Source organism: Camponotus vicinus, unplaced genomic scaffold (assembly GCF_025532165.1).
Source record: "Camponotus vicinus isolate PSW18456_S1 unplaced genomic scaffold, iyCamVici1.0 SCAF_9, whole genome shotgun sequence".
Lineage (NCBI taxonomy): Eukaryota > Metazoa > Arthropoda > Insecta > Hymenoptera > Formicidae > Camponotus > Camponotus vicinus.
The window spans coordinates 7865526-7877964 of NW_028141981.1; the positions used below are offsets into that span (position 1 = coordinate 7865526).

Consider the following 12439-nt stretch of genomic DNA (forward strand, 5'->3'; position numbering starts at 1 on the left):
TTTACTTATTCAGATACGTGCAAAATGGGTTGGTGAAAGGATATTAAAGGGCTAATTAGAGATTCGCTCTTAAAAATAAATAAAAACCACACGTGCGTCTAACGATGTGATATTAGTCGAATTACAACGGGTTATAATAATTGAATAGATAAAAAATGCAAAACGTTCTAACACAAAGTTCACTATTAATATATATGTCATAAAGTGGAATTCTCTACATCGAGTGCCGATCTCTGGGAAATAATTGCGTATAAATCATCGACACGATGATTTCCCGTCGTCGTCCATCGCTTTATAGAAGATGGGGATTAATAGTGAAAAGAATTCCTGCTTTGTAAATTATATTTTTATCTTTATATTGTCGCAATATTTCACTCGCGTCTTATTAACCTAAAAATATAACCATGCTTATGAAAATTTATAATTTTAATATAACTTTTAACAAGTCATTGAATTAAAAAGTCACAGTGGCTTGAAACATTTTTATAGATGGAATAAAATGTTATGTATGTAAAATATGTGGCTGTAAAAGCGAAGTAAAATCAAGAGATACTTTAGATTCAACGATAAAAAGTTATTTGTCCAAGATCAAACAGTTATTTGTCCATATCCTCGAAAGATCTCAGTGTTATTTACGCGAAATTGCGAAATTTCATACTCTGTTCGTCTCCTGCAGCAAAATTCCGCTGTTATGTTACGGAACGGCGTCAATAATCGCTCTATCTTGGATAACGGACTGGAAGGCGGTATGCAAGCATATCCCATTTTACGGCAGCAAATACGAGAGAGAGGATTCGCGGAGATAATGGAACGATTCGAAAAGATGAAACGACGCGAACGATGTAATCACGATCTCTAGAACCTCTTCCCTTCTCTCTCTATCTTATCGAGATCGTCGTTGGAATTCAAGAACCGTCAGGCTCTTTATTGAAGAATAAACTTTCTTGCCGAATAGGCAAATCGTGCGAATCTGTACATCCGACAAAATAAAAATACTTTCTTTTTGATAGTAATAGATGACATTTCGATGGGGCGCAAGGCAAAAGAAACGCCCGAACAGGGACTCGAACCCTGGACCCTCAGATTAAAAGTCTGATGCTCTACCGACTGAGCTATCCGGGCCTCGAGAGAGAGGCTGTCTCTAAACTCTTATAATGCACTTGCCGAAATTGCTATCGGTTCACCTGGATTTGAGATAACACGCTCAGTCACGTGGAATAAAATTTGATAAGCACGAGCAGCTTAAGAATATTCACCTTAGATATATTTAAAAATATATTTTTCAATTTATTTTTTATAATAATTGTACAGGGAGATATTGTGTGTGTATATAAAATATCATAGGTGTAACAATTAGATATATTTAATTATTTTTATATATTTAATTGTTATTTTATATATTTAATATTTTGATATATTTAATTCTTGTTATTTAATTATTATAATATTAATATATTATTAAATATAATTTTAATAATAAATAATTTTAATATATATAATAATATAAGTATATTTTTTCTCATATAAAATTTTCACATATATTTCATTATAATTTAAATTTACTAGCATACTCTAACGTATATTATTCTTTTGAAAAGAGTGTCTATAAGTATTTATCTATGTGCCTGAGCATGTTATTGTTGCAATTCTTTGATTTATATTAATATCTCCTATATATAACTGCGAATAGAAGATAACGTTGCATGTTAAACACGGAATATTTGCGAGATGATATTCAGGATATAAATAAAGCGAGTCGCATTGTAAATTACAAGCAACAGTTGCAATGCAAGTTAATCAATCTCCCGAATTAATCTGAGAAAGTTTGGCATTTAGCTCCCTTTTTTCAAGCCCGAACGCATTAATTCGCACACGTTGATTATAAATTACAGTAATTCTGCAAGACATTTCACGCAGATGTTTTATCCCATCCATGCATCACCATTATTTGATTACCAAATTATATGGGATCATTATAAAATTATATACTTCTTTTATCTAAATTTATTATATTTATATAAAAATACAAAAAAATGAGGTATGATTATTAAATTTGCAAATTGAAAATTATATAATTCTTCGCTTTAATACGCAATAATTTTCAATATAAAAAAGAAATTAATCACATGTTTATTGAGATATTAGTATTTATAATTCCTATTATCAAAAATAATGACGATAGTTAAACTATCTTGTAGATAAGGATAAGCAAAAACCGTCCACGATAAAAAAGAAAAAACATTTATGAAATATCGCCTCGCTCTTGTGACTCACTCCTCTTCCCTTTCCTTTCTACCCCGTAAACAAATATAACAAATCGGTGTCCGGCAGATCCGCATGTGCAATACAGATGTTAATTTACGCGTCATTGAATTTTATCTCCGACGTGATAAACGACGAACTCGAGCGGACTCAAGATCGTGCAATCGTATCAGCGACCTGTTTTTCTAAAGAGCACAGTCGACGATTTCATAGCAAAATGCAATTGATTGATGATCCTCTCGCGATTATATCGCACACAAGAAGAAACATCGCGTTGCATCTTTCAGAGCGCGTGTGCAAGGATAATCGATTGCATATTAATATTCTTAAATATTCTTAAATATGCGAGAATCGTTCACGTCCTCTCAATTCCTTCACACGCGCTATTGTTTATGTTTTCGCTCGTTGCAATGTGAAATCGAATCGAAGACGCAGTAATGGTCCACGACCTTGACTCGGAAGATTCACGGCGATCGGGGAGGTCAAGTCCCCCCCCGAGGAGATTATCGGCGATTAATTAAATATGTATGGCTTCTCGTCGCGTTGTAGCTGTTTCAGCAAAGACACCCCTTTCCTCTCGCGACTCTCTCAGAGATATTACGGGATAACGTAATATGCAGGGACCTTTGCACTCGATGCCTCTACGCAATGCCTTTCGTCTACAAATCCTATCTAGTGCTGTCGTCCCGTCAATGTTTTTTTTTGCTAATCGAATTATCGTGATTTATGACGAAAGCATAAAGTTTTTACGCGGCGAGATGATCGAATCGTGAACTCCGAATACTTTAATAATGATAAGCCGGTTGAAGACGTTCGTATATTCTTTCTTTCTCGGTGACATTCGCGATAACCCGAAACGAGCATCGAGAAAACGCGATGCATGAAAAGAATTTTTCTGTTTTCGATACCGTATTTATCGATGCTGTGTTCGCTTATAATTTTCTTTTTTTTTTTTTTTTTCGAAACAATGAAAGTATTTCCCCGCTGGCGATATTTTCAGATGAGCCAACAACGAGAATAGTCGCGATAAATTACTCGAAATAACGTATGTGTACTTCATATTTCTTCGTTTTTTTATTAAAAAAAAAAAAAGAGATATTTACTTGTCGATGAAACACTGTGAATAAACCATAAGAGTTCCGCGGATTCAGGGTCGTTGTCCAGAACCAACGTCAGAGTTTCTCAACGTAACGATATATCTGGCATCGCGCCAGTGACTTCCCGATATGTCAACTTGCCGATATTATGCGACGCGACAATAGACGCCCTGTTCAAAATAATTTCGCGACTCTGAACAGCTGCAGCGATAACTAACGATTGAATTGATCGGAAATGATGGACACAGTGACATTTCAGAGTTTTATCGTAGCCTCGATATCATTACGAGTGCATACATATATATGTATACGTATCGCGTTTTTGAATAAACAGCTTTGAAGTAACTTTTACGTAAGTTTCTCCTCAATTCGACTCCAACGTTATTTCGTATATCGCCTGTTCTATTTTTAAAATGTAGTTTATATTTATACAAATTATGATATTATGAGGATGTGATTAAAATTACTTTTAGAAAAATGATTTTATGATTTTATTTTACATAATAATTCGAGAGAAGATGCCGAAAGAAACGCAATGTTTTTTTTTTGCACAAAAATGCAGGAATTATAATCTTGAAATACAGAATTGAGCGTGATCCAATTTTTCCACTCGTGTTACATTATACAATACTACATGATGATGTCGATTTATCACCGGAACATAATATGAAATAACTGGTGATTATTTGGCAGCATCGGTTGTAATTATTGACTCATGGCAATACCGTATTGAATTCGCGTCATTTTAATGATTGCGGCGATTCATGGAATCGTGTACGATAAGCCCGAGCAAAATCGAATAAAAACACTTGAGTAACGATTAATCCGGCAACAACAAAGTTCTTAGACTACGTAACACATGTAAAATAACTGAATTATTATTTCATTTGTGACACATCTCAATATCTCTTGATTATCCAATAAGTAAAACGATTCTCAACATATTCGCAAAAATAAAATAAATATAAAATAAATAAAGAATAAAGATAGAAATATAAATTTAGAATAAATCTAAAAAAATAGATTAAATAAAGAAGTAAGAGTTGCAATTTTATCGTCAGTTTTGTAAATTCTTCCACATCTTTTGTAACATCTTACAACATCTGTTACAACAAAATAGATAAATTAGATAAATTGAATGAAATCAATTTCTTAGCTTTTTCCTTTGTAGGATTAAGAATGAAAGAAGAGAGAAACACGAGGGATATATATTAAAGTTAAACACTACAGCCGTCAACGTACTGTATATCATCGTACGTGTAAAATATAGCCGGATCGGACGAAGTTTTTGTATGCGAGACTAAGAGTTCGGGGATTAACTCAAAAAAATCCGAGTTGTCTTTCTCGCATAACGATCTGCGCACGGAAAGAATAGGAAAGGGACGATAGAATGATGAGGAAGAAGAGAAATCCGATGCACCGACACACTCTTTCTAAGAAACTCAGCGTGCTAGAACGGGCATTTCTTGGAAAGGTGCCAAGCCGTGTCGAATCGCAAATATAGGTGGTTAATGTAACTCTCACACCAACTCTCGATGACGCAACTTATGACTGATTCAGTTTTAATTATCAACCAGAATCGTTTTGCAATTTTCTATGGCGATAAATTTTTGCAATGATAAAAAACGACGGTATCAATAAAAAAGTGTCAATTAATTGTCTGTATAAGAAAATGTCAATTAATAATCTGTATAAGAAAATGATTATAAAATACAGTTTTAAAATATTTAACAAATAAATTGTAAAATATGATGATAGATTATTATTACATACTTGAATATTAAATATTTTTTTAATTCTCGATTATTTCTAAAATCTATCTTTGAGGGATGAACTGCAAGTAACCTAGATCAACCTGAAGAGCATAAGATTCTGCATCTCAGAATTGTGTTCCAGATTGTGGAAACTTTTCTTTACAATATATTTTCTCTCTTGACTATTTTGGAAAATTGTCTTTGACAAGGGAGTTAACCAATAGCCCAAATTCAGTCAGTAGAATATGAGACTCTAAATCTTGTAGCTTTAAATGTCATGGTAGAATTCGAGCCCCATGCTGAGGGTCTAAATCTACCTTTTTTTTCTTGAGTGTAGAAATGAGTCACTTGTTTAAAACTGCCCTAGGATGCCGTTTCGTCGGTTATCGAGAAGTAATCAATTGTATATAATCACCAACGAGCGCTCGCAAAAATAATTGCATTTTTATGTATGCGTGACAAATATTGATTTTTGCTTATCTCCGAGTGTATTTTTCTCAAGTACGCAAACACGTGAAATCTTTGCGCCGTAATCTTATCGTGACAGACTTCGCGGATGAGAAGTGCGTTGAGCGATATTGCAACGGTATATTTCCTCACATTGCGGCACATTGATTGATCCTATTCAATCACATCATATGTTACAACATTAGCTCATTAATTCTTCTTTCTATACTAATTATTATATTAATAATTAAATTAACTGTTTTATGTGCTTATTCCGGGTTAAAATATTATAAAATGAATTCCGTGTCACGGATTTTCGAAATATTTTAATTATTTTAATTTTAATATAATTATAAGAGAGAGGTATTCAATAGTGGATTTTTTATAAATTTTCAAATATATTTTTGATTACTTTTGTACTCTTTGTTTTTAATACATTTTATTAAAGTTTTATTAAAAAGACCAATATTATTATAGATTTTATTGAGGGAGAGTCAGAGTTAGTTTCTGGTTTGAATATTTTAGCGAGGGTATATATTGATTTTTTTAAAGTATGGAATATAATTATTTTTTATATTCATTAGAATTATTTTCTTTACAATTTTATTAATTCGCTCATTTTTTTTAACTAATGTTTTAAATTCAATAATTACTTCAATGCGACGATTATTCCTACGAATGAGGTATTATTATAAATTAATATATTTATAGGATAATATTAATATTTTTTATAGGATTTTTATTTTAAGTAATGACAACGCGATTGTTTTATATAAAATGCAGTCGACCGCGACTATTGCCAGTTGGACGATACCTAAATAACAATACACACAGATGCTGAATATCTTATCTCCTACACGGAAAGAATGCGTGGGACAGGTGCCTGTGTCGTGCGAGAACACAGGGAGGGAGGGAGGGGGAGGGGGAGGGGTGCGAATGATACGAGGATCCAAAGCGGGCGCCGAATGGAACACCGGGGGTGCCAGGTGCCAGGTGTTCCGAGAGGTTTATTTTCGATTGCAGTTTCCCCGCGAGTGCCGGTGCACCGGCACCCGGGGGGGCGGGTCGTCCGCGGATGTCGTGTATTTTTAGCGATCACACCACGGCATGCGGCGCACCACCGCGACGTTTCGAGACGGCCCGAAATAAGATGTTTATCGAACCGCTCGACCGGAATCGTTTTCCCAGAGTTTAGGAAGGAAGCTCGAGAGGAGATTGCGCGATCGCGCAATCGTTAGCTTCCGCGAGAAGCGAGACGCGCCGGAAATAAACGCGCGCTCGCTCTAGTAAATAAATATCGCTCTTTTCTTTCTTCGTGTCATGTAAAGCGACATGTGCGAAAATTATTGGATTAGAAAATACAACTTGTGCCAAAATTTCTCTCTCTCTCTCTCTCTCTCTCTGTTTTTTATCTGTTTAAAAATACGCTATGGATTGCGAACGGTTAAAATTCGAGTGATTATTTTCGCAGACTACTTCTCGAGAGCGCTCGCGATTATTTCGGGAAGCAACTACATTCCTCGCGCGCGTCTTCTATCTACCTATTTGTATTAGAAACGCAGTAGATCGTTGACCTCGCGTACCAAACTTAAAATCACACACAAGATTTCTTATCGATGAACAACAAGATGAGAGATATCTCGGTGTCCGATTCGTTTTCAATTGTCGGCATGATATTGTTACGAGTTTTGCGCGACCTTTTCTTAGCATGCATTTTGCGTAGATGAGAGTCTCATAAAATTGACTGGAGAATCTCGATTAGGTTTATCTCGGCGGAGATTAGATATTTTCCGGACTAGCAACGCCGCTGTACGTTTATTGAAATGAGGTGATGGAGAATCATGATTCTCTCTGGTAAACATCCAATAGCAGGCGTGGCGCGCCTTTATTTATTCGCCGATCGATCGATCTACTCGAACATGGCCCTGAGAAGCGGAACGACGAGTTGAGAAAACTCAGGAATAGCAATTCATGTTCTAGGTGTGCATGCAATATGTGCGAAATAATTTGTGTGCGCATCGAGATTTAAATCTCTCTTCTTCCTTATCGTAACCATTTTATTTTTCGTGAAAGATGTTTTATATTATATTCAATTTTTTTAAATTAGATATTGAATATCAAAGCTATATTAAAAAGAGTTTTTTTTTAAATGTAATTCATATATAATTTAATTTATTGTGATTCATAAAAAATATATATAATTCATATATGATTAATAAATTATATATAATTATAGTATTAATAAATTATATATAATTATATTTTCTAATTTTGAATTATATATATATATATTTTTTTTTAATTATATATATATATATATATATATATATATATATATTTATATATTATATATAATATAATATAAAATAAAATATTATAATTATATATAATTCGTAAAAAATAATGTTTGCAAATTTCAAACGATAAACATCAATGAGTTTCATACTAAATTTGATCCATTGTAAGCTACCCAAAGCTCACAATCTCATTTCGTCGGACTTCTGGTGTCTTTATTTCGAGATACGGAATTAGGTCAATGGTCCTGAAACTCGGTCCACATCGCGAAGCATTCCGGAACTACGAGAAGCACACTGCGAAACTTCAAGCTGCTTATTGACTTGTTCTTTTGCTTCGTCGTGAGTTCAAGAGTACACGAGTGGCAACAGATGGCGAGGACTCGAGAAAAGTTCATCTTAAGAAACTTAGAGTCGAGAGTAATCCACGCGTTGAGATTCTACCTCCGAGGCAAGAAGTAGTTTATTGTTTATTCTCATGCATTAAAGTACAACTCGTACAGAGATTCTGCGAAGCTTAATTGTAGAAAAAACGACGCCGATGTTGTCTTTGAAATATAATAAAAATAAGTAAACGTAAATGGATTTGAAAAATTAAAAAATCAGATTCTCACATTTTTGTTTTAAAGATAAAGCGTTTGTTCGTTTCGTATTTTTGACGCTGGTATTTTTTTTCTTTCTTCGAATCGTTCAACGATCTGACGGCGTAATATTCGAAGACAAGGATCTCTCACGAGAGAACTCTTCAGAACTTTGCCGATCACGTGTGCCGTGCATGACGAAATTGTGAAGAAAAACGAGGCGTGTAACGAATTTATTACGATCGTTCACGAACGGAGAACCAACGAACTGCCAAGTCGCGCATAGTTCACTTCACTTTTACACGGCGATTATACGAACTGTTGTCTCATAACTTCGCTTTTTAAGTCTCTCTAACTCATAAATGTGCAACTATTATTAGCGATTCGAAATATAAATAGTTCCTGTTGGCTCAAACTTACATACTTCTGGTATGAAAGGGATACAAAAGAAAAAATATTAATTAAAAGTGGTTTCTTAGATAAGAATCAAAGAACTGATAGTAACAATGCAAACAACCACAAGCGTTGATAGTTGACGCAAAAAATATAATGATTTAATAATGTATTAAATTACAGACATAATAATGTTTAAGAAAGGGATACAATTCATATACGTAACATTTCTTTGCGTGTTTCAAATCTCTCAACATTTTATAATCCCCTAACTGTCCTAATGCCTCGATATCGAGACGGTATTTTTTTTTTGCATCAACGTCTAGCGCTTTTAATATCCAAGTCCGAGACATTCTGTATATTATTCTGTTACTTAATTGTATCTTTCGCAGACCTTCGCGCGGAACGCTTCGCGAAGCGAAATTGGAACTGCCGTCAAGCACGAGGTCGTCACGTGATAACGTGGATCGAATCGAGTATCTTACGCACACGTACGCGCGATACGCGCTGCACGACAATATTGTGTGATGTGGGTGACGAGCAGCGGATATTTCGGAGTATACCTGGCTCCATACTTTGTCCGAGTGCCCGAGAGCTTCACGTTTTACGACGTCTATATCGAGATAAAATAGAGAGAGAAAAAACGCATGTCGCCCCCTAAAAACTCGACGATTTCGTTCCGCGTTATTTTCGCAAGTTTACGCAGAAAAAGGAAGTCACGTTTCGCGAAACTCAGGCAAATCCGTCGCGAAAAGTTTGATATCTCCCGCCTGAAGAAACCCAGCAGGGTATTCATAGTGGATAGACCGGGTGTGTTGTGCTTAATTCTCCTGTTTGCGTTGGCAAGAACGTCCAGCATCAAGTGGTTGCTCTACATTGTAAGGCGTGTTAAACGACGGTGGATTTATAGATAGCAGAAATAATAAACGTCTGCGCATTCGAGGCCGTGATACCTGTAGAACCGTTTCACGCATCCAATCCTTACGCAATCCCTCGACGAAGCGCGAAGTGTAAGAATACCGCGTAACAAATACGCACGGCCATCTATTCTCGTCTCGATTGAAAAGTATAAAATATATCGGGTTAACGAACGTAACTTTCTATTTTTACAGACAATTGTTTTCAAACGTATTTTCTCTCCTGCGAGTAAACTATTGGCCGAGAGTCTCTCGTTGAATTATATACAAGCCGTGAACCCTCTATTATTAGATTCCTAGCGATATTTTGTATATTTAAGAGGCCGTTAACCGTTTATAATTGTAGCGAGTTACGCGCTCTCCGCTCTTAAATGGCCGAGATACGCACAAATGGTGCCGGGTAATTTCCTGTCTATCTCTCGCGGCCGGTTCGAGAGCGGCAATCACGATTGGAAATGGGAAAAGAAGGGAAAAAAACGTCTGGAAAGCTAGCTCTTAATTAATGACACGCCTACTATGCAAGAAACGTATCGCGCGATCATTATTGTCGGACCTGTGGCCGATTTTCTTCGCTCGCGAGAGAAAGCAGCGTCGCTGGGAGGTAGAATACAGGTGATCGCGATATTTTGCAAGCAGCCGCGCTACTCGCGTGTCCAATTTCTTGCGAGATCGTATTAATTGCAGACTCGCGCCCGCTAATCACCTAGGGAGTTTCCTCTTTCGTTTCCTCTCCACCTCGACTCGACTCGATCCCGGGAACTGCATCTAATTGCGATGACTGTTGGCCAAGATGGAGAGCGGAAAGGCACGTTCTCCGGCTACTGTTTTTCTCGGCATTCCCGATTCCACTCCCATTGTGAACGCGGCGAAATTACAAGTCGGTGAAAGCCAGGGTTACGGAGATAATCGTCGGAGATCAACGCGATGCTTATCGCCTCCTATAATTGCCAATTAGTCGTAACGATTAAGATCTTGCTTAAGCGCGTGTTATAGATTCGTAGATTAAATATTGATTCTAGAACCGAGGCATCGAGACCAGAAGCGATCAATCATGTAAAAACTGAAATTATTGCTTAGACACTTAATAATTATTTCATTAATGTAAATGTGTAAATACGTATTAAATTGTAGGCTCGAAAGGAAAATACAAGCGAATTTGTCTCGATACCTGAACAAACGACTAATCCATATTAAAGGTGGCGGCTATCAAATAATTAAATATTGCCGTAAGCCAGCGATGGAACAAAGAACTCTCGCGAGAAAGTGCGATGGAGAACGCTTGGCGTGAGGTAATTATAATTTACAGACCCGACGTGAATCTGACCGATCCTAGAAAAGCGTTTCGCAACACGCCCTGTATAAACAAGCCAAAGATATCGCGCGACGTTAGCTCGTACACAAAGTAAAGATAGAACCCCACCGCTCTTAGTAGCGCGAGTTCGCGCAAGTACCGGTGTAATGGACCAGTCCGGCTTTATTTTTGGATCACCGAATACATCCCGGCTAATGACGGCCCGGTGGTGAATTTAGATTGAATCTCCCTCGTCAATCAAGAAACTGAAGCCGAGCTGATTAAGCGAGATATCAAAATCAGTTTCCGGTTTCTTATTTATTCGATGCGATAGATTAGGTAGCTGTTTCTACGCTATAATTTTGCGTTATCATACACGCATTATTAATCATTAGCATTTACTTTTACCTAGTTTCAAAACGTTTATTTTAATTTATATATTTATTTATTTATTTGTTTATTTACTTATTTTTGTCTTACCTATGTTTTTAAAATAAATATTATAGATATATATATCGCGAATTATCTGTAATATCTCTTTTAAAAATATATTTTAAAGAATATATATCTTCCAGAAGAATTATTTATCTCAAATATTATCTATTACAACTATATTGTGATTAATGCGATAATCTTGATACTTCTAATAATCATCGCTTCCGGTTCGCTCTTTCATTTATTTGAAATTAATTTTCTTCCACAGGTTATTTTTAATAAAATAAAATAATAAAGCACACACACATTAATAAAATTGTGATATAGATATGCGCTGATTATCGAACGATAATCTTGATTTACTCTCTCTATCCTTACGCGATTCTACCCAAAGCGGTGCTCAGTATATAACGAATGATAATTAATTGCGGGAACAAACGCGCGTTAAATTATTGTCTCCTTAATCAAGGCGGCAAACTTTGAGCGCGAGTGTACTTGACTGCTTTACTTACTAGTCGTGCTAATCACGCTAATTACAAACTCGAATGTCTTCGCTTGCTCATCCTCGTTAAGTTGCCACGAGGTAAGGAAAATTGGTGAACCGCAAACCATACGGATAAACAGACGGACCGACGCTACTTGCATCTAGAAGATCTAATTATAGCAGGTCGCAAGATTGTGAGATTGCGGAGCAATCGAGATAATGCACTCAAATGTCTCTTTGAGAATCCTTTGAGTAAAACTACAAGACAAAATATACACAACTCAAAGCTTGTAAAGCAACTTTTTGAACAAACTTTTATAACATAAGCTACAGAATATCCGATTTCGTGCCTGCATTATAAATACGTTGAACATGAATTATGAATCAATCTTTCTATTCGTTTGATCGTCGTTGCGAATAACAATTTTTCGCCATTCGTGCCTTTTGTTTCGACGAACAATGGGACACAGTCAACGCGATGACT

At 35.9% G+C, this 12439-nt stretch overlaps 1 protein-coding gene, 1 long non-coding RNA gene and 1 other non-coding gene across 3 annotated transcripts in view; 1 reads left to right on the forward strand and 2 right to left on the reverse strand.

Moving 5' to 3' along the window:
* Sesn (Sestrin) overlaps positions 1-12439 on the reverse strand; it is a 190649-nt gene that overhangs the window by 81151 nt on the left and 97059 nt on the right. The gene's annotated exons all lie outside the window — the stretch shown is intronic.
* On the forward strand, positions 171-1013 carry LOC145976957 (uncharacterized). The gene is made up of 2 exons (XR_014440355.1): positions 171-334; positions 677-1013. It is a non-coding gene; the product is annotated as an uncharacterized LOC145976957 (long non-coding RNA).
* Trnak-uuu (transfer RNA lysine (anticodon UUU)) lies at positions 1050-1122 on the reverse strand. Its single transcript has one exon. It is a non-coding gene; the product is annotated as a tRNA-Lys (tRNA).